The 22,924-nt window shown below is 42.5% G+C and overlaps 1 protein-coding gene across 4 annotated transcripts in view; it reads right to left on the reverse strand.

Moving 5' to 3' along the window:
* The window catches only part of PAG1 (phosphoprotein membrane anchor with glycosphingolipid microdomains 1), a 103,905-nt gene that overhangs the window by 66,239 nt on the left and 14,742 nt on the right, over positions 1 to 22,924 (reverse strand). For 2 of the 4 annotated variants that reach the window (XM_064706270.1, XM_064706269.1), the window contains one exon: positions 13,675 to 13,734. The gene's annotated coding sequence lies outside the window, so the exon portion shown is untranslated. Of the gene's footprint in view, positions 1 to 13,674; positions 13,735 to 21,615; positions 21,633 to 22,804; positions 22,849 to 22,924 lie in introns of those variants that run through there. The other 2 variants (XM_064706272.1, XM_064706273.1) reach the window with 2 other exon arrangements.

Genomic DNA, 22,924 nt, shown 5'->3' on the forward strand with positions numbered 1-22,924 from the left:
TAAAGGCAGTTGCTGAATTAAAAAAATTAAAAGCTTTTGTATCTCCCTGATACAGTGCAGTATTTACTAGTGGAGAGTAATTATTACAGAACACGCCCAGAGTAAAAAATAATTTATAGTTAAGTCTGTTCTTGCTAATTCAGTTAGAATGACAGACTGTATTGGGCAAAAAGCCCACTTAATTTGAGGGGGATTTCTGCCTGTTGTGGACTGCAGGAGTATGTACTGTGAATAAGCACTGACAATGTTGCTTAGCTTCTTGCAGTGCAAGAACATTAAAAGCTTCAAGGCAATTATTTGCAAAGGCATACTCACAAGGCCTCTCAACAGAAATACAGCAATGGCATATTGATAGGTCTGCTTCTTACTATTCTCTTTTTCTGTTAGCTCAAAGCAAGTTGCAGACTACAGCTTCAGTAGCTCTGAAAAACGTCCATTGTTAGCTCTGAAGAAAGTTTACATACAATGGATGCTTGCAACTTTCTCTGTTCAATGGAGGGTCATACAGTTAGAAAGTTAAAAGGTTTTGATGGCTTCAGACAAGATAGTCTCTTAATACGCAGATATAAGAACATGCAGAGGTAAGGTGAAAGCTAAGCCCACACCCATTCCTGGTGGTACCAAGGCAGAGACAGAGTGCTCAATACTTTATTTAGAAGCTCTAGGTAAATATCATGTGGATATTTAACTGATTAAACTGATAAACAACAGTCACTCTAGATTCCCAAGTGGCAATGATGCCATGTATAAAATACCTCAAAGAGAATACAGTAGGCTTCAGTCACAGCACTGAACATAACTGAGGGGTCAAATCACTGCTGACCCAAGCTGCTGTGACTTGATGTTTGCTTAAATGGAACAGAGGCTCTGAGCAGGGCAGACAGTGCCCAGTGTGAGCACTACAGAAAGTGCCATCGTGATGGGCAGCCCTGCTGACAGTGTCTGCAGGGAAGTGAGCCTCTGCAGCTGGAGCCCCACAGGTACTGAACTCCTCTTCAACCCTGAACATGGATGCCCAATTCCGACTCTCCAGAGAAACAAAAATAAATGAAATTTGTTGCATTTTCGAGATCTTCCTTTTAAATATGTTTTAATTCAGTTTGGCAAAGCTTGACCTCTTCTTATTTTGTGAGTTGAAATTATTTCCATTTCCAGATCAATTTTATTTCTTCCTCAAAAGGAAGAAATGTATTATTTAATCCATTTTTAAAGACTGAGCTTTGTGTACGTTAACTTTTCATTCTACAGCCCCTTTCACACCTGTACAAAGCATCATAGATAGCCCATTCCATGCTTGTTCAAGCATCAATTAGAAATGCAGTATGGGTGCACATACTGACAAACACCCCATAAAGACAGAAAAATAATGTTCATGCACTCCTCCCATTCACCAGCTTTTCTGGCAGCATTAGCCAGCAACATCAATCCACCATCATCAAATGTGACAACTCACTGTCTTAGGTTGAAAGGTGTGGCTGGGGGTGTGTATTCTATTTCCCATCAGTTAGAGGTGGGGCAGTCATCTTCTGCTAATGGGGCAGTTTATTTTATCTCTTCCACAACCAATCCTCCCTTCTGGGGAGAACTCTTCTGTGAACAGGCCATTGAGTCACTGCAGGACTGATGAAACTGCATCATCCCACTGTGAGATGCTCTGCCCAGGGGGAGGAGCCAAGCATTCCTACCTGGATATAATCTGAGAATTGGAACACCACAGCAGCCTTTTCCCACTGGATTCCCAGAGGAGCAGCTGTCTCCTCCACTGGATTCCCAGAGGAAGACCAGACCCATCTACACCACCCCTGGACCTTCAGAGGAGAACTGCCCCCTTCTACAGGATCGCTGCTGCAACAGAACCACACCTGACACTGCAGGAGGGCTGCAGCCACCATTTAATGGGACTACTGCCAACACACTGACCCACAGGGACAGGGTGTCAGGTCATACTCTGACTGTGATTTGTCTTCTTTTTTTGTACTATTGCATTTGTATTTTTAATTTTCTTAATAAAGAACTGTTATTCCTATTCCCATATCTTTGCCTCAGAGCCCCTTAATATAAAAATTATAATAATTTGTGTTGGATCTCAGTCCTGAGGTGCTGAGCCACCGAGACCACCTTGGGGGGCTCGGGAGTCCTGGAATGTTGCCAGAAGTGTCTGGTGGCTGGACTTTGATCCTGCACAGGAGACGACAAGGATGAGGGCTTCACCGGGGTGAATGGTGAAGGGATTAGTTAATTAGAGGGTGAGACACAGGGTTTAGGATTTATGTACAGGGGGGTTTAGAGGAGTAAGATGGAGGAATTGGGGTGTGTCCTGTCCTTCTTCTTCTTCCTCTTCTCCTCCATCTTCTTTGGCCACGGTGGCATTTTTGGATTGGTTATTACTGAGAGTGCACCGAGTTATAAGAATAAATGGTATTGGGGAAAAATGATAAATATTGTACACGTAACAATGGGTATAAAGATACGTGGCTGCCCGGGAGGGCAGACAGTGTGCTCATGGCTGACTGCTGAGCAGATCTCTGTTCGGCTGAAAGAACATCTTTTAGATAAACAATTAATAAATATAAAAACCGAAAGAAGAACTGAAGCCTCTTCTCGTCCTTCGATACGCGGGCTGCCCCAAGGCCACCTCGGGCCTTTCCAGGCCCCTCAAACAGCCGAGATAACCGGACAAATTTGGAGAGAGGGGGTTTGTATTTTCCATTTCAAGGAAGGCTCTTGCCTTCCTTAGCAGACACCTGTCCTTTCAAACCAAGACACTCACCATGGATGCATTCCTCTGGTCTGTCATGAAAAATGGAGATATTCTCCATGCCAAAGACACAAGCTTTCAACAGTACCTGCTTCACTGAGAGTGAATAAAACCTCACTCAGAGATATCACAAAGAGGATTTACACCACTGGGAAGGAAATCTAGTTTCTCCTGAGTGTACTTGTATCATGATGCTTGTATATACATAAAAAAAGCCACATATTGAGATTTAGGATGATTTCAGGAAGGGAGTCCTGTATATAGAAGCACAAGTCCCAGATTTACTAACAGAGGCATTAAAAAAAATTGATTCAATGGCAATTACAATATTATCCCAAACGGCAGCTAAAACTTTATCCTACCCTACACTGGCATGTATTGTGTGTAGGTCTTACATTTCAATAAAAGGAAGCAAATGCTTTTAACAGCACACCACAGAGTACACAGGAAGGCTACAGGAAGGCTATTATAACCTCAATAAATACTTGCTGACTAAATATAATATTTCAATTAACATAACCCTTATTGAAATAAAAAAAAGATACAAAAGTGTAACTAAATGTTTAAGAAAATTACCGAGTAGTAACCGCAGTAAGGTTTTTTATGTAAAAAAAAAGTCATTTATTTACATATTTCTACTTATATTTCAATATCACTGGTGTAAAATCCTCTGTAAATGTTGCAGGTGAGGAAGAACTTTTTGTGATTCCAGGGCAAAACCACCAAAATCTGTACAGGCTGATGCTCTCCCAAGAGGTGGGATAATACACAGAGCCCATGACTCTGCCAAACACGTGCCTGAATATGGCAAAGCCCACACTGCCCTGAAAACACAGCTCCTGATGCCTGCACTGCTGCCTCAGAGCCCAGGCACACACCCTGCCCTCACAGGAAAGCTGCTGGTCTACACAGCTGTGCAGGGGAAGGCTCTGTATTACTAATTTTCTGAGTATTGCCAGCCCATAGGATTGTGCTCCCTTTCTTCCATAATCTGTAAGGCAAAAAGTCATCACCACAGGAGACCTGGGAAAGTGTGAGGATTAAACCTGCAGTATAGGTTCTGGCAAAGAGCTCCTATGGATGCCTGGGAAAACACTAAGTCCCATTCATACTCAAACCTCCATTTCCCAAGCTCCTGATGTGCAGCAGTGCTGAACATACATCTGTACATGGAAGCTCCAAGAGATCTGAAATACCAAGGAATGCCACAAGCCCTTCTGTTGCTAAAAAAGAGATTTGTATTTCAGCTTAGATATTTCATAATTATTAGAAATCTTTAAGAACATTCCTTATTAAGGACATACGCCTCTTTTTTCACCTTTTATCACCATGTGATATTTGTTTTCCACACATGGTGCTATTAAAAAGTTTGTGACAGTTGTGAAGCACTGAGCCATCACAGTTACATTCTCTTCATTGTGTTACGGTCACATGGAATCATGGAATGATAGAATGGCCTGGATTGGAAGGGACCTTAAAGATTATCTAGTTCCAACCCTCTGTCATGGGCAGGGACAACTTTCACTCCACCAGGCTGCTCAGAGCCCCATCCAAAACCGCCTTGGACACTTCCAGGGATAGGGCATCCACAATTTCTCTAGGCAATCTGTTTCAGTGTCTCACCCTCACAATAAAGAATTTTTTCTTGATATCTAATCTAAACCTACTCTTTTCCAGGTTGCAGCCATTCCCCTTTGTCCTGCCGCTACATGCTCTTGTAAAGAAAATCCCTCATCACAATTTTTGCAGGCTCCCTTAAGGTACTGGAAGGCCACAATGAAGTCACCTTGAAGCCTTCTCTTTTACAGGCTGAATAATCCCAATTCTCTCAGCGTCTCCTCCCAGGAAAGGTGCTTCATCTCCCTCATCAGCTTGGTGACCCTTGTGCTGGAGACCTCATCCTGCAGTCCCAGGCAGGGTAGAAGCACACTGAGAGCTGTGCTCAGTGAGAATAAAAAAAGATAATTCTTGCCTGGAAAGCTACATTTAAACATTAAAACAAAAGGTTCAGTAAGAGGATAGGGATTGTTGACAAGGAAGTAGGAGAAAACAAAGAGACCACATCAGTCAAAACAAGAGGCAGTGGCTATAACACCTCACTAACCTACTTCTTTCTCTCTCTTTTTTTTTTTTTTCAGGGATTATGGAAGAAGAGACTCTTAAGAAGGGATTTAAAAGGAGAAAATGAGGTTAAGTGTGTTGATGTCTGTCCACAGCTCATCCTTAACTTCAGTGCAGCAGTGAATAAAGCCTGCAGATGCTGTTTTGAATACACAGCAGGTCAGTGACAAAGCTGATATTGCAAATGAACTGGGGGATTGTGTGGCCAGAAGAGCTTTGGATATGAAATCAGACTGCTTCTTTCTGCCATTACTATCAGAGAAACATATGAACATTACAGAAACATTCACAAGAAAACAAATTTCTTTTAACAGCAGGTTTGAACAAGGTAAAAGTTACATAAGCTATATGTGGACCATGCTGGACTGAAGGATGGCATTGCTCCATGGCCACAGGCATCCCTAGGGCTGGCTCCCAAACATGCCTCAGTCACACACACCTCTGGAGGAAAAAGAACACCTTATTCAACAACTTTCATGGTTCATTTCTTAAGATCAGGACATCATTAACTATGTTGGTTGTTACAAGGAGTTACTGTCTTCTAATGACTCCTAAAATATCTGTATGTAATAGCTGGAAAATTCCACATTCTATAATTAATTTGGTCTTTTATAAACTGATTTGCAATTGTACTTGCTATTTAATTCTGTTAGAAAATATTGAAGGTAGGACTTTTTCTGTCACCTCCTTAGCTCAGCCACTTCCCAAGTTGAAAGAGCAGTGGCCAAGGGTCCCATTTGAGCTCAGCAACAAACCTTGGTCTTTAAACACATTTGCCTCTCAGCAGATGGTACTCTCAACAGAAGTGCAGCCTTTTATCCATGAGATGGACTGGTGTTTGCCATCCTCTTAGCATGCCTCTGAAAACACCTCTTTGTTTGGTAAGGCTAGGTGCTGTACCAGAGATATGTTGACATTTGGTAAATTATTGTCACATTAGGTAAATTACTGAAACACAAAGGTAAAAGATAGAAAATGGCAGCAGACATCATCTTCCCATACAAGGCCTTTTAAACAGTGGTTTACAGCTGAACTACCTTTCATCAAAGGTTCCAGCAAAGCCTCAGAAGAAAGCAATTTTAGGAACGCAATGGTATCACAAAGTTAAGAAAATCCTTTCTGCTGTGCTGCACTGTATTCATGCAAACCTTAACAACAAAAGGCCTGTTAAAAACGTGGAATATCTCTGATTATTTTGCTTAGTGCTCTTCACAGTGTCCTTTAAAAATTAGCAATCAGCACCAGAAAAAAAGCCAGGAGGTAAGATAGCAGCTCACTATGTATCACTGTCACTGTCACAAATGGATTGGAAAAGCACACCAGTTGGGGTCCCAGCACCCTGCTAACACCAATGCTGGGTCCAGCCCAGTCATTCACCCTTTGTGAAGGATTCCACCAAGCAGAGCCTGGCTCAGGGAGACCAGCAGTGCTTTCCAGGCTCTGCTGGACACAGGGAGGACATTCCCACTAACTCAAGGGAGATGCTCTGCTCACACAGACACACAGCTGCTCAGAGAGGAACTCAGTGTGTGTGTGTAAGCCTGAAACTGTTCCACCCCACAACTGGGTCCTTACACTCAGACTACTGCATCCTGTAAGGTTTTTACATGACACAAGTCACCATGCAATAAAATAAGCCTGCAAAACACCTTAAAGAACCATGTCCTAAGAGCAGCCACTTCCCTGCTGGATCTTGGGCAAACAGCTCTGGTGCACAAATCCTCTGCCTGAGTGTCCTGAAGAGCTCTCCAGGCTGGTGAAGCAGAAAATGTGTGTATTCATTCATTTAATGCCTTATCTGGGGTGGGTACTCCCCTGCTGTCAAAAGCCAGGAGTTACGTTCCTGACAACAATAAGGACCGGACAAAATCAAGAAAAGACTTCAGAGAGGCAGAGAAATTCAGATGAGCTTTTGATGAACAAACCTCATTAACTGACTGGCTATCAGCTATCCAAATAGATGAAAAGAATTATTATTACAGCTGTAGTTTACCAGTTTGGAAAAGTGACATTTAAAAGTCACTACACAACGTTGTCACCTCTAATGCTATGCTGTAAATTTGTTATTTGAAACCTACTTGTAAATACACAGGAAGTCTTGCAAGTTATTGGCAGAATTCAAAAGTACAGGCAAGAGCAAATAAAAATGCATCCATTTTGGGGAAATTAGGTATTCTTATGACTTCATGTCCTCATCAGAGAGCAAGCATTAAAAATATGCCCATTGCAATGTGTAAAATAGCCCAGAAAAACGCTGGCTTTGCTACACTTTCTTCAGATTGAGTCAACTGCAATGAGGTTTTCAAATCCACGAGAGACAGGCAGAGTCAAACACTGCAATGCTTTCCCAATGCCATCATATGTCACTACGTGTGAAAGTTCATACATTTGATTTCCTATCAGATACTGCTTTTCCCTTCTTGCCAAAACCATACCATTTCCCAGGGAAAAAATACAAAAGTGTGCATGTTTCAGTCAGTCTTACTTGTTGTGGATGGACTCAGATTATGCTGTCATAGTTGAATGATTTAAAATTGGATTTATTGTGATTCTTCATGATTGAAGAGGTCAAAGCCTTCCTCAGGGAAAACAACTATAAGATGTTCTGCAGGCCAGTTTAAGGAGTGCATGTGAACTTCTTAGCTTCACAAGGTTAATATGTGTCTTGGTTTCACTGTAAGTAACACAACCTTCTTATTAACCACAAGAAAGACAATAATTTTCATGTCTATAGAGTAGAAATGAATTATTTTCTTACATTTCCCCTCCCTCCTCAAAAAATGCAAAGCAAATTTTGAAATTCCCTATTCAATATATATCAAAGAAGAAAAAGGTTCAAAGTCAAATCCTAGAAAGTCAAGAAATGCCAGAACAAATTTAGTTCAGCTCCCTTGTGCTTATACATCAAGATGAAATATTTAATTACATGAAGACATGCTATTTTTTGACTGCATTATCTGTGCTTTAAAGAACAAGAAACAAATTCCATAGTGGCCTGATTGGACCAGATGTTTAGATGTTCATTGCATTTCAAATCTAATACTTCAGTAGTTATTTATCTTATTGAAAGAAGCATAAGGTCAGATTAACATTTTCCTAAGATTACCTGATAGTTTGATTTTTTTTTTCAGTAGAAAAAACATTATTGGAAATATAACTTCCACCAGCAAATACTGCTTGATAGTATGCTGTGATCTAGTTTTGAATGAACAAAACCAGAACGAATCTCATTTGGCCTGATTTTTTTTTTCAAACAGGTCTATCACAATGACTAACTCATCAAAATATTTCAAATTGCATTCTAAAAATACCAGCTATTTATTATTTTACTCTGCTGTACAGACATCAGTCTAACACTCAATCAGAGTAAGTGGTGATGAATCATGCACATTTTAGGAATGTCTTGGCTCTCTGAACAATGTTTGGGTTCTAAATCTTTATTGATAGAAATATCTTCCTTCCAGCAGAAATTTCCATACAAATGTGCAAATCAGGGCCAGAGCAGCAAGCCTGTGTTATGGCTAAGAGGTGGCTGGGTTTGGCTAGCTGCCTTCAGTGCCTGCTTCCACCTTGGCTCGGATAATTGGAATAAAGATGAATGAAAATTTAGGCCTGCAGTTTTAATAGTAACTATTTGTTATTTAAATTTCCTGCTCCACACTAAATGATTGCAAGAATGTGTGCTCAGAATTAAAAGGCTGCTCTTTAGCATCAGCACATTGATTTCTTGGGGTCCTTGCAAAGCTTTTCACATTGTTTCTGGCCTACAGCTCTACACCCCTCTAACTGCCTGTCAGACATCATTTCTGCTTTATGAATAAATAATATGATGCCCAGGGGAAACGTTGGGCTAAGACAAAAAAAATCAATATGTGTCTAGCACATATTAGGCAGTTGTTCAGCTGAAGTCTGTCTCAAATATGTGGAGTAATTTTAATAACAAAACAAATTCCTTCTACATTGAGCTTAAAAGAAAGCTATTAAGAAAGCACTACTACTATATCACTCTGTATGCTATTTGAAGATTAATAATGCTGTTCTCCTGAACTGTGAATAAATGTTCTGATTGCAAAGTATTTGGTGATTATTTGTCTACAAATGTCAAATATTCACGCTACAGAAAAATGTTAGCAAGTGATTTTTTTATTCTCTTCCTCTTGGAGTGGTGCTGGTGCACATCTGTAGTGTAGTAAGGCTGTTGTTACAACTGACTTGTTTGTTATTCTAAAAACATCTTCCAAAATCACCTTTTTATTTTTCTTTCCAGGGGACCTGGGATCAAAAGTGAAACAAAAGCAGGGTAACTTAATCATTCATGCAGCTCTGTAATGGTCTTAGTCATTCCTGCAACACAAGCCTATTTTTGCAGTCAGTGCAGTTCAGTCCCCCACCACGCCCAGATGCCAACCTGCCACAGGAATATTTGAATCCCTCCACTTTTACAGGACCTGCCTAAATAAACAGGCTTAACTCCTGTGATGGGGCAGCTCTGAAATTCCTTTGCATTATGCCCGAGAAGGGTTGGTTATTTGAACTGCACCACGCAGGAAGCAGCACTGTAGGAACTGCTGCCCACTGCTCTCCCACAGAGACAGAACCCTTAGTGAAGGTGGCCAAGCTTGACTCCTACGCTCCTTCCTTCCTCCCACGTGCCCTTCCTCACCAGGAAAGCTTGGGCAGTGCCAGGCAGCAGCAGCACAGCCCCTGCTGAGGGGACAGCACATCTCTCCCCTCCCAGCTCACTGATGGCCAGGGGGCTGAAGTCCCACCCAGACTCACCTCCTCAAAAATGCTGCCTTCCCACCGTGCTCCTTGAAAACAGATCTCATGCCGGAAAACAAGGAGATGGATAGGTTACTTTGGGACAAGGGGCAAGCTGCCAGTGCTCCTAGGAGGAGCCCTCATGAGAGCCACAGGCGCCCAGGTTCAGCAGCATGGCCAGACAAACAGCAAAACCAGAGAGGCAAAGACAAGCTAGCGAGCCGCAGGCAGACCCATGGATGACCTCTGAGATCCCTGACTCCAAGTCACCAACATTCAGCTCATGGACATTGCTCTCCAAGGGGGTTTTTTCACTCCCCTGCTGTTATGCAAACCTTTTAGTGCAGATCCTCCCCATGGGAGCTTGCTGACAAGGCAGCTCCTCCTGCTACGCTCAGTGTAATGAAAAGCACAAATTTCATGTATTTATGACCCTTTCAGGCTGAGGAGCTGCAGATGAGTGCCCTTGCCTGGGGCTGCTCACTCCTGCAGGAGAGCCAGCCATCTGGAAAGGCAGCCTAAAGGAAGCAGAGGGAAAACCTGACATCTCAGCCAAAGAAACCTGCAGACATGCAGAAGCTACCAGTGATTGTGGCAGGGGTATCCTGAGGCTCACAGCAGCCAACATGGTGGAGCCCATTAACATCAATGCTGATAGAAAATGCTTCTGCCAACTCAAAGAAAGTGAAATGATAAAGACAACGGGGAACTTCTAAGAACAAACAAACCAAAAAGGAGCAAACAAAAGCCCCCCAACAAATTCAATCTAAAAAAAGCCCATTAACAAACAAAAAAGCCCCACACCCACTCCTCAAAACCCACACAGGCAAAAAGAAAAAGCCTGAGGCTGATGTTTGTATGGATCCCTGTTGATTCCAAATACTACAAACCCCAGTCCCTGGGTGCTTGGTGCAAAACAGCCAAAAAGGAAACTGAAAGCAGAACAGTAATTTCCACCACAGGCAAGCTGTCAGCTGTAAGCACCAAACCACGTGTCCTGTGCAAAGTCGCTCTGATGGAAGCAGCCCTCCATCCCTTCTCACTGCCTTTCTGGTGAGGGCCATGGCAGTGCTCCCATGCCACCAAGCCCTCCCCAGCTGGCACCTGGCTCACGCATTGTCCTTCAGCCACTGGCCTTGCACCTCTGCCAGGCCAACACCAGGCCAGACAGGCCAGAGCAGAGACACTGAACACAGGCAGAGCAGTGTGATGACCAATCACAGCCACCACAAACCAGTCCTGCACGTTCTTTGCAAGACCTAAGCCACAGGGGATGAGGGGATGACTGCCAACAGTTCTGCTGTCCTGCTGTAGAGACCTAGCCAAGAGACCCCACCCTGCTCTTCACCCCTCACACATCCCTCACCCCTCCAACACAGTGTATCTGTGTTAGAAGCCACTCCTGTGCTTCTAAAAAATGACTGTACAACACATATATCTGCCAGCCCCCAGGAGACAGGACCACCTGGCCTTGGACACTTGACTCATGACCACTCAACTCACACATCCTTATCCTTTTGATGCTATTTAAATGAATAATTAAGCTTCCTAAAACTGACATTGGCTATAACCTCTCAATGCTGCCTTTGAAAGCCACAGGAACCTCAGGGAGGAACCTCTCAGTGAAACACCAGAGCTGTGTGTGCGTGCAGTGCCTGCAGATGTGGTTCCTGCCTGTCTGAACAAGTCCTTGGTTCAGCCATCTCCTTTATCACCTCTCACACCTGCCCTCTCCACCTCCATCTGAAGGTGCTCCAAACCACACCCATCAAGTGACCCATGGAGGGGTCATTTGGTTTTTCTACACAGCCCAAAATCTGCCAGGCTAAAGATTGACACTGTTTCACCACCACACAGCTGGTTGACAGAGGATCCTGTGTCACCTTCCAGCCTCGCTCACAGCCAAACATAGTGCTCCTGGGCTGCACTATGCATCAGAGTGGCACACCCGGATTTATGAAAGATCCTAGAACCCAAATAAAACTTTTTTTTTCCCTCAGCTCTAAGGTTCCCAGCTTTTAACTGAAATGACAGTGCTCTGGACCTACAGTTGCCCTCAGATGGCACTGTGTTGCTGTCTAATGCTGATGGAGGATTACATGGCATGATAATATCTGTTCACAAGTTCTGATTTCCTCTGCAAGAGTCCAGATTATGCAGGTCCATCAGACATGCTTCAGTCATCAACACATTTTTATTGCAAACAGAATTTGCAATAACAAACAGAGAAGAGAGAGAAAACCCTCAGTTTTCAGATGTGTTTCATTTCCTGATCTGAGTATCTTTCACAGAAAATTTCTCTCTTCCATCAGAAAATGAGAGTTCAGAAGCAAAATGCTTAATCTTTGACAGATTTAAAGGCAACTGTCATAGACCTCTAGCTTCCACAAGGTAAGACACTAGAAGCATGAGTGGTAATAAATTGATTTTACATTAATTTTATCTCTGCGGTATCTGTACAAGCTCATGGATTTCTATATTCCTTTTAAAGACAACTATTCCCAAGAAGCAATAATTTTATGAACCATATTTATGTTGTATTTATTTATGCCTCTCTCATGAGCTCAAAAAGCAGGCCTGTCCTACATAGAGAGAACAAAAGGAGACAAAGAGGGACTCAGAGTATTCACACAAACTCACACAACCAGTCACTGTAGCTCAGGAGGCACCTGGTCAGAGAAGTTGTGGTAGCCAAATATATTACCAGAGAAGTGCACTCCATTTTGGAAAGGAAAAATTAAACCTGTCTAGGGTTAAAAAAGTTAAGCTTGTCTGAATAATCCACCTTTCCTTCAGGAAAAACTAGGAACATGCAGCAGGTCAGTTAGCACTGTGGGGTTACCCGGAAAGATTTTGTTTGCAATGCTATCAATATGCAGTAAGTGAAGACCACCTGCTTGGTGTGCAGTAGCAAAGCACTGATTCCTCAGAAAGTTTCAAGGCTCTTACTGCATTAAGAAAGAGACTTGAAATCTTCCCAGTATTTCTCAACTCAGCCACAAATTGTGTGCATTACACACAATCAAGTGCAGTCCAGTCTGGTACCATTTCACTTACTGGTAACAGCCACCCAGCAAAAGCTGGGACACTTGGAATTAAAATTAACCCCAGTCCTTGAACTTAATCTTTTGCCAAGTGCTGGGAGACATTATTTAAGAGGCAACCCGACATAAATGTGGTATTGCTCAAATCTCATCGTTCCTCCAGTAAATGAGGGCAAGCAGCACCGGCTGAAGGCTGGATCTTGTTGGTCTCCATGAGGAGGTACCAGCTCTGCAGACTGCACCCCAACTCCCTAACCACAATATCCTTTTCTGCACCCAGCAGAGGGGAGAGCTTTGTAAGTTGATCATGAAATATGAACCCCAGCAGTCTATTTGGTTCAGTTGCTGCCCACACCCATGGAGAGCTCATTAGCTGTGCTTCTAAATGGGCTTTGAGATGAGCAGGTTGATGTATAGAGCTGCAGCATCTCCCACAACTGCAACAGCAGAAACAGCTTTTATCAGCTTGGCAAAGAGAGCCAGGACTGTGATTTCCATGAGATGGTCATGGCTTTGCTTGACCAAGCCATTTACACTGGCCAAAGCCACCTTCCTAGGCAGGAGAGCCTGTGTCAGCACTGCAGGACACGGGATGCCTCACACAGCCCCAGGAAGAAAACCAGCTGAAAGGTTGGGATGCTGAGGGGTGAGAAACAACTTTCTGAATGACCACACACAAATCCACATTCAGCAGATTTTACCTTTCAGCTGGGACTGGCACGGCTCCCTCTTAAGACACAAATACAAGAAGTGCATTTTGAAAATGTAGCACATCTTTGTTTTATGCACACACACTGGCAATCTCACCCAGCTCACCATGGATGGTGAAGCTGTAAGCATCAGTTTCTGAAAAAGCTACTTGTAACACTGCTGCTAAACACTTTAATGGCTTAGCACTGGCACCTTCATAAATTACAGGAGTCTTCAGAAAATGAGTTAAAGCCAAGCTGACCACCACAGGAAACAGAAAGCAGTTGTATAAACAATTACCTTGTAGGCTCTGTAGGGCTTGATGTTCAAGTGAGATACAGTATTGACAAATGATTCCTCCTAGGCAGAAAAAAAAAAAAATTCACAAGTCTAAATTCAATTGTGACACACTTTAAGAATATGAAAATATAAATTACATTCTCTGATTCATCAAGTTTAAAATCACATACAGAGAAAAGCACTTTATGAAAAGGTTTTCCTACTATACAAAAAATACCCAAGAGTAACTAACACAATCTTTAAATTCCTTTTTATTATTTTTATCTGTAAACTATCTTTTGGCTTTTAAAGATCTGATAAAATTGGGGTGACATTTTTATTCTCTCACATATGCAATGTTGCCAATAATACAAATTTCATAGAACAAATCAGAATTAAAGGCTCCCATATGTGAAATTAGGCTGGTTTATACTTATGCAGTGACAATATCTTCAGAGAGATTTCTCTAACTGCTTGGGTATGATATGTAGAAACTCACTGTTATTTAGCAATTGTACTGGTTTAGTATCTAAAGAAAAAGCATCCAGGCCAGTGATGAGAGATTTACCAGAAGCAGAAAAAAGTAAAGAGGCTGCAAATTTTCCCTCGGCACCAGCCTTGGAGCACATACTTTTGTTTATGGGATAACAGAGGGGCCATATGGTGGCAATTTGTCCTGCAATGCCTACATAACAAAAATTACTAACTTTGCACTTTGTTTTTTCCCCATTGCTTACATGAAAAATTAACTAACTTGGTTTGTAAATTGACTTAGCTAGAGGAATGTTAAATGTTCCCCCTGGACATTAATTTCAGATTTAAAGGATCTTATACTGTTTATTTTGGAGGGGGCTAGCTCACTAGAGTATTTAAGACTGGTTTAAACCAAAATTAAAGCAATAAATAAATTAAGCTCTGAAATAGTAACCGGTACGATTAGAAAATATAATTAACACCAAAGTAAGGGGCAACAGATACAAAATAGACTACCTCTGAAGGAATATGCCATTTCTTCTACAACATTAATTTTCAGAGGAGACTCAAGTTACTAAAGCAGTTTAAGAAATGAGAGATACTGTCAGGCTATCTGCTTGTTCAGACCACAGAAGGATATATTGATTCAATTACTTTCTTTTGACGTAAATCCAAATTAAAATCGGTATAAGAAAACATTACAACTCAAATTTTATGCAGAAAGATTTTTTTTCCTTTTCAGCAATAATTACCCAGTTGTTTTGCTCATTCATACCCATGTGTGTGTGTCCCACATCCCCCCACTGCACTAGTGTACTCAACTAAAAATAAAGCAGTGCATGCTCCTGGAGAACTGTTGCTTAGCTACATTCTCAATTATCACAATGCTGGCCTTACCCATTCAGTGACAAGGTCAAAGCAATTGTTTCTTTACTTTAATGATGAAGTATCCTGTTTATAAAAAATCTTATCTGTTTCCTACTTGGTAAAATATTGCACATTTCAGTCAATCATTGCTGGCAAGTCCCCCAGAGAGATACAGTGTGAAAACAAAACTGGTAGTGTTCATTTTTGCCCCTAACAGAGAGGTTTTTTTTTTTTCTCCCCAACCCCACGCTGAACATCAGCTACCTCACACTGACACACAGGCAACCAATTATGCCAATATTTGTTTTCCTTCTCTGCTGTGTCCAGGCAAATATGGCAGAAATGCAGCAGATACATACTGTATATTTATTCTCATTCTTCCCCCCCATCCAATAACAAGCATAAGTAAAGTGGCAATTTTTAATTAGCGCATACCTAGAGTCGGTGCTGTGGGAAAGCTAAAGAAAAGAAGGATTTTCCCCATTACTTGTAAACACAACAACTTTTTTGGTTTTTCTTTGCCTTTGAGGGCAGGTGTTCAGCTGCAAGGACTGCAATTCTCCCATGACTAGTCCAGGCTGCTGAATATTTCATAGCCCCTGAGAAATGCAGCTGTAATCAACTCGCAAATAATGAAATGGGCAGCAATAATAGAGCAGAGGTAAAGTGCACCATTAGAAAGCATCAGTGCTTTGACTGCTGCTGCTGCAGTCGTGCTGTACCAATTTATCAGGTTATTTGAAAAAATAATAATGCTATCAACTATGAAACAAAAATTAATGTTATGCCAAAAAAACCCACCCAAACCCAACAAGTGTCTCAGGTGGCCAACATGAATAGCAAACAGAAGAAAGTCAGAAAGCATGTCAAAAGGAGTCACATTCAAGACTGAAACGCTATTAGATGTATTTATCACATGCCAATTACACACAGCCACATTCAGGTATTAATAGAAAAGTTACTTAATTCAGGAAAAGCTTCATAAATATCAAAACAGCAAAAATAATTTGGAAGTAATAAATACGTTCATCTTAATCATATATTGCAGAATAACCCATCTGCTGGCTTAACTTCTTTGTAACAGGATCTTGGGGTTTGACATTCAGAATCTCAACCACCTCTCTAGGAAGCCTGTTCCAGCCTTTGACCACCCTCCTGGTAAAGAAATGCTTCCTATTTTCTAGTCTGATCCTCCCCTGATGCAGCTTTGAACCATTTCCCATGCCCTCTACAACTGAATACCAGGTAGAAGAAACCACAACTCCTTTTCCACTTCCCCTGCTCAGGAAGCTGTAGGGAGCAGCGAGGTTGCCCCACAGCCTCCTTTTCTCCCAAACTAGACAAACCCCAAGTCCTCAGCTGCTCCTCACTGGACATCAATGTATTTCAGTATTTCAAAGCTGTATTTCAAGTGACTCTGTGATATGCAACTGTGGGGAAAAGCAGCTGAGAAGCAAGCAGAGGCTGAAGAATAAACACAGCGCTCCAGTCTTGCCCAAGTTGGAGGCAATTCACAGAAGTCTGTCTGTGCCTCTGTTAGTTAACTGCTGATACCCACCAGAATATGCTGAATGCTATTCCTAGAAGTTAAAGGGAGGTCTGGATGCAGGACTGTTGGCACGTCCACATACACCACATTGCAAAGAGAAGTCTTGACAGAAACATGAAGTTGCACAAACACCTGTGCCAGCAGAAATCTAACAGCAGAGGGAAACAGAAATTGCTACATGCTTTGAGAAATAATCTCACTGTGCAGGAAGATTTCAATTTGTGTCAGTCTAATCATATTTTACATGTAATTCACAGGAACTCAAGTAATCTAAGCAGATTGTGAAAGAAGTCAAAGTGAAAACACACCCTCTTCCTTCAGTTTCTTTGTACTTGTTATGTTCTCTACAAGGATATGCTGTATTTTTATTTCTTTCCTCACCAGCTATACATCCAGGTTTAACACTGCCAGACAAAAATGTGGTGTACACATGTTCAGTGCAGTAGCAGGAAATGAGCTCTCTCTAACATCCCAGAAACACATCATCTGTCACTCTGAAAGAAAATGGTGTCTCAGGGTGATACTGAACTGGAGTAATTCCCATGCTTTGATAATTAAAGTACTCCTCCTAATGTTATCTTCCATTTGCTGGAGAAGAGATCACACAGATAGACCTTCCAGCCACACAGAGCCCCCACAAATTCCCTTCAATGATCAGAAAGCTCAGACGTAACTAAGATTCCCTCATTCATATTCTCCTACACTCCCTCCTACAAATACCCAAAGATAAATTACTCAGACAAACTCCAATTTGGACTCTAAATGTCACAGGCAAATCTTATGTAGCTCATTTTTCCTTTCACTTTTTTCCCTGGGATGAAAGAATTATTATTAACTCCCTGGGGATCATGTCTTCACTCTTCTGTGAAAAAGCACATGATAGACAGAGACAGACCTCGAACAATATAAGGTTGGTAGAGCTGCTATACAAGTTTAGATATTTGAATTTTTAATAGATATTTCAACAGCTGTGTATTTTCTGTCATATCACAAATCCTCTTCCAGATATCAGCATCCTAGTCTGGCCCTTCTATAAAACAGTGAGACTATGCTGATACAGGCTGCTGTAATTTGTGAGGTGTCTTTTTTTTAATTTATTTTTTATTTACATTTGTAGAACTAGTCTTAGAGGAAGGATGATTAGGAGATACACACAGACATGCAATTCTAGCACCAAGGGACTCGCACACCATGCCCAGCTCCTAAGAGGGGCACTCCCTCTCACACTTCCAAAGCAGCAAGGCAGGCAGCAGCTACTGCTCATGTGCTGCCTCCTCCTTGGGCAACTCACTCTACTGGGAGCCTTGGAAAATTTGCAGCATCATATGAACTCTTTCCAAGACTCTGTATTTGCCAATATATTGTGAAAAAGACTTTCAAGACACTCAAACTGTGATTTTGTGATGATAACTAGAGGAGCTGCGGCTAGCAGTGGTGCTGCCTGTTACAGCTGTTGGCCATTTCCCCTTTCTTGATAAATTTCAATTGTTAAAAAATGTGGCTTCATGCTAAATGAAGTTTTGGGTATCCCCACTGAAACAATGCATATTTTTCTGGGAAAAAAGCCAAAGAAAAGCACTTTTCACAAGTTAAAAGGTCTTTTTCTTTGAGAAGCTCAAGTATCTCTACTCTTTGAAGAAAGGACTTGACAAGACCCAGGAAAAAGCTTTATGTGAGAGAGATGCTTTTTATTGCCTTCTGAAATGAGATAGATGTACTCCTGTGAGAACAGGAACAAGAGTAAGGAATTTGGAGAAAAGTAAGGAAAAAGGGGGAAAACTGGGATTGAGAGGTGTTGGCAAGATGATGGGTAAGAACAGGCAAGGAAGTTTGGCTGGGGAGTCTGGGAGAAAAGCAGGAAGAAAGAGGGCATGGGAGCAAGGAGGAAAGATGGTGAGAGCCAGTCAATCTAGGCAAAATCCAAGGAGAAAAAAATGGGTGAAAAAGGAGAGTGAAATCAGGAGTAACTTGGATGAGAACAGGGTGAGCTGAGAGCCATCCAACATGCAGCTGGTACAAGAGGAGACTGGCACTGGCTGGGCAGAGACAGGACACGGGGCTAAGGAGGCAGCAGCACAGACCTGGGAGCCTGCATGGGAGACTGGCAGCAATGGGGCACCAAGTGAATGGCAGGAAAGTAACAGAAGTCCTTTGGGACAAAAAGAAAAATGTACAACAGATTGTTAAGATGGGAACAGCAGCTGCAGGGAGAAATACACTTTGGAGAGCTGTAAGTATGAGGAAAACATTCAAGAATAAGGCTTAGGAAAAGACAAGCAACGCAGAAGTAGAAAGGAAAGAGGTATAAGTCAAAAGCAGAAGGTCAGAAGAGACCATCTTTTGACAGAACTAGACAAGAGCCTGTATCACAGAAGCATATTCCTCCCCAGAGCCAGGCCCATGACTGGGTGCAGCAATCCAGCCACAGTAACACATGCACTTTAGGGACAAGCAGGCTAGAACATATTTTTTTTCTTTACCTAATTTCTCATCTCTGCTGGCACCAATAGCACAAAGCAGTAGAGCAATAAAATGAACAGACAATTACAGGCTAGTTCTTTAAAATGAAATGGTGACACTCTGTCCCTGTTAAGGACGTGACACCATTCTACATGAGTTATGGATTTTGTTCAAACTGACTTCTTTAAACATGTCAATGGCTCAAGGGTATGCCACAGGGCCATGACTGTCCTTGGAAAACCAGGCTGGCCTGCCCTGTAATCTCTCATACCCAGGGCCAGCAGGAGCTGTGGGGAGCCAGCTACAGCTCAGCAGGGCACTGACACCTCCCAGCCTTGAAGTGCCTCCAGCATAGCTAATGCTTTCCAAGGACTGCCACAGGGCTGGGAAAAAATGGCCCTTAGCTTCTGCTAGACAAGACAGGGACACAGCTGGCAAACTGCATGAGATGGGTGGCAGGATCTTTTTAGTGCTTGTGATGGAAGGAGAAAAACACCCACCTAAGTAAACAAATGCCCCGAACTTGCCAGAAATACTGAGGTGCTGTTGTCACTACAGATCAGGGGTGTAGGGGGCTCCCTTGGAACCCCTCATCCAGGCACTATTCCTGCAGGAACCATGATGCAATGGATGGGGAGACAAGGAGTGCTGGGACATTTCCTCAGTTTCACTCTGGTGGGTCATACTCACTTGTACACCCAGATCTGATACTGGCCCACTGGTCTAAGCGTGCCCTTAATTATTACAACTGGTAGGCACACAACCACCCCCTTGTGCTGTAGTCTTTGTCCATTTTAATACACAGAACTGATGTGTAGAGCCCTGGAAAAAATGATGGTGACATTTATTTCTTTATTGGAAGAGCCTTGCCTCTTGCTCCTAACACTGACCAGTATAACACACCATTAACAGCAGTATCTAACTGATGGGGTTTTCAGAATAAATCAGAATAAGCTTACAAAAGCTTTCTCCCAGAATTTCCTCCCTTTCCTGCAGAGTACACATCAGCATCATGTGATATGGTTCACAGCTCCTGAGCAAACAGGCAAGGTTCCTGTCCTGTATCTCCAGAAACCTTTCTGTGGCAACATCCCAGTAAATTCCCACCACCCGGGGCTGCACAGCTTACTTCTGAAACAAAGACACCAACTTCAAAAAAGCCAGTGATTTTAGACATGCTTTATATTAACTGAGGATTAGATTGTTTCCTGCAGATTTAGAAAAGCTGTTGCTGCCTCTTATACTATTTACTGCTATTTTTTCCTTTGCCCAAAGGTTATCTGCTACCACAGACTGTTCCTTTGCTTACACACTCCCAATTCAATGGTAATAAATATGAAAGACTAAAGGTCTCGATGTTCTTCTGTAATAATCCACCATACTGACTGAATCTTAGAAGAAAATACTGGACAGAACTCTCTTCATCCTAGAGGGATTCATGTGCTGCAAATCATTCCTTTGAAAGTGAAATACAGCAAGAGGCAACTAATAGAGCAGCTGGTGGCAAAACACCCAAAGTGCTCCCTTCCCCATTAGTCTAGACCCAGCTGCAAGGCACCAAGGGTATGTGATATATTTAAGAATAGTGCCCACACACAGTTTTCTTTCCTGTGCTCCTAAAGGCCCTGCACAGAGCAGTGCTAAGCTGCCTGTGGAACAGCCAGCACAGCAGATCACTGTCACATGCTGGGATCTTAGCAGACTTGCCTTTAATCAGGCAGCACAGTCCAGAGCCAGCAGAAAAAAGGCACCAGTAAGAAAATACCCTGCATCTCAGGCCCAGAGATGCAGCAAGCTCTTCCTGGCATAAGAGAATCTGTGGACAAGGTTGCAAAGGCAGCAATTTAAAACAGCAAAATGGGACAGTAAGAGCATTTACCTTTTATCTAAACATGATTCATGAGGCTGCCCTGCAAAGTGACAGACAACAACAAAGCAGTTCATCTACTATTGATAACCCAGCATTCCTAAGCCATCAATAGCCATTTGAGTACTCCCAAAGTAAATTTAGCTTCATCTTCATTACTTTCTGTATTGAAAGACCGAGGACATATTCATGGATGTTTACACAATGGCAGAGAGCACAGTATGGTATGTTTTATTACACTGCCACAGCAGCATCTCGTTCAGACACTGCTAGCATATAATTTCTGTCTCTCTCAAAGCTGGAAGGCAATCATTAGCACGTTGAATCTGGCAAGTTCCTATTATCTATCTGGTAATTATAGAAAGATGGAGAAGCCTTCAAAAAATACCCTCCAACTTCTGCATTTTCCACACACCTGATCAAAATACTATCCCCATTACCTAAATTAACAGACACTTCCCATAAACCATTATTTAGAACACATTAATACTAGCATAAAAATAATGAAAAAGCATGAAAAATATGGATTATTAATTTATACTCCCAACTTCAAAAATATAAAACTATGCAATGACAACCTGAATGCAGGAAAACATCTTACTGAAGGTGATGACAAACTAGGCTACCTGGTCACTTGTCAGGCATTATGAACACTACAGAACAGCTCTAGGTTTCCAAAGCATGTATACCATTACTCAATGCTATGCACACTGTGGCAGTGAAAATATGCTAAATACACACTCACAGATAATCCTATCCTCAAGAGACTGCTGTAGAAAAGGGCAGAAGGATGAGAGACAAGGCAGTGGGTGAGGCCATACATATGCATACATATACAAAGTAATTGGAAAGTGCTGTGTCTCATTATCTCAGTTATTCAAGCTCCAGGTAGAGGGGGAAGAGGTGGTGCCAGGAAGAATACAGAAGCTGGGACAAGATTGGTACAGAAGGAGCTGGAAGAACAGAAGGGAATCAAAGCAAGGAAAGTGAGGCATGGGAAACAAGATCTGAGACAATGATAGAAGAGAGTCAGCCAAAACCAGTGATTAGGGGTAGAAAACACCAAACAAATGGGGGACAGTCTGCCCGGGGGGCAGAAGACTGCAGGAACAATCTGTGAGATGCTTTGGTTGTTTTATTCTCGGGCAGAGGCTTGACACAGTCTGGCACCTCAGAGGCTGCAGCAGGCCCATGTCACAGCCTGAATGACACCAACCAAAGCAGCAGAGCTCCTTATCTCTGTGGCTTATGCACCATTCCAATCACACTGCTTGTCCCAGCCCCGGGCAGGCTGTCCCCACAGGGCAGGGCAGGGGGGGGCAGCTTCCTGGCTCAGGACCAGCACAGATAACCAGGGTGTCCCCAGGGAGCCCCCCAGCTCTTGTCCCAGCCCCTGCCTGAGCTGCAGCATGACCAACCCCCATCCCAAGCCTTGCTTCTTGGTTTTTGCAAAGAAGCCTCACGATCAGGAAAGGCTTCGAAGGCTGCAGCAAAAGTGTGTCAGTCAGTACATGCAATTCCCAAAACTACAGCAACAAACAAATAGATTCAATTACCAAGATAGACACTGGCCCAATTCAAGGGGATTGGTACATCCATTACAAGAAGATGCTGGAGCTGCAGCCTGATCACATTTACATGAAGAAATCACTTTATGCAAATCTCTCATCCACGGGTGAAGGCTGTACAGGAGAGGAGAAACAGCACTCTACAGAGATTCAGGATGCATGGCAGATAGGCAATTTAAGGTAAATCACACAGTTCAGTTATACAAGACATATAACCAGGGGAAAAAGTGTGTGGCTTCAAAGTCATAAATTATTTACAAATAATACAGCCTTCTCATGAAATATCCAGAAGGCCAAGCACCTATTTTTCACATTATTTTTCTGCACTTCCACAAATCACAGCGAGACTGAAGATGAATATCTTACCAAGAAAGAGCTAGGTTTGGGGGAGGATGGACTTGGAGTGTGGAGTTAGTCAGGGGCTTGCAGGCAGGACAACAAGAACAGAAGGCAGCAGGGCTGTTGTGCTCACCTGCCTGGAAGGGA

Source organism: Zonotrichia leucophrys, chromosome 2 (genome assembly GCF_028769735.1).
Source record: "Zonotrichia leucophrys gambelii isolate GWCS_2022_RI chromosome 2, RI_Zleu_2.0, whole genome shotgun sequence".
Taxonomy (NCBI): Eukaryota; Metazoa; Chordata; class Aves; order Passeriformes; family Passerellidae; genus Zonotrichia; species Zonotrichia leucophrys.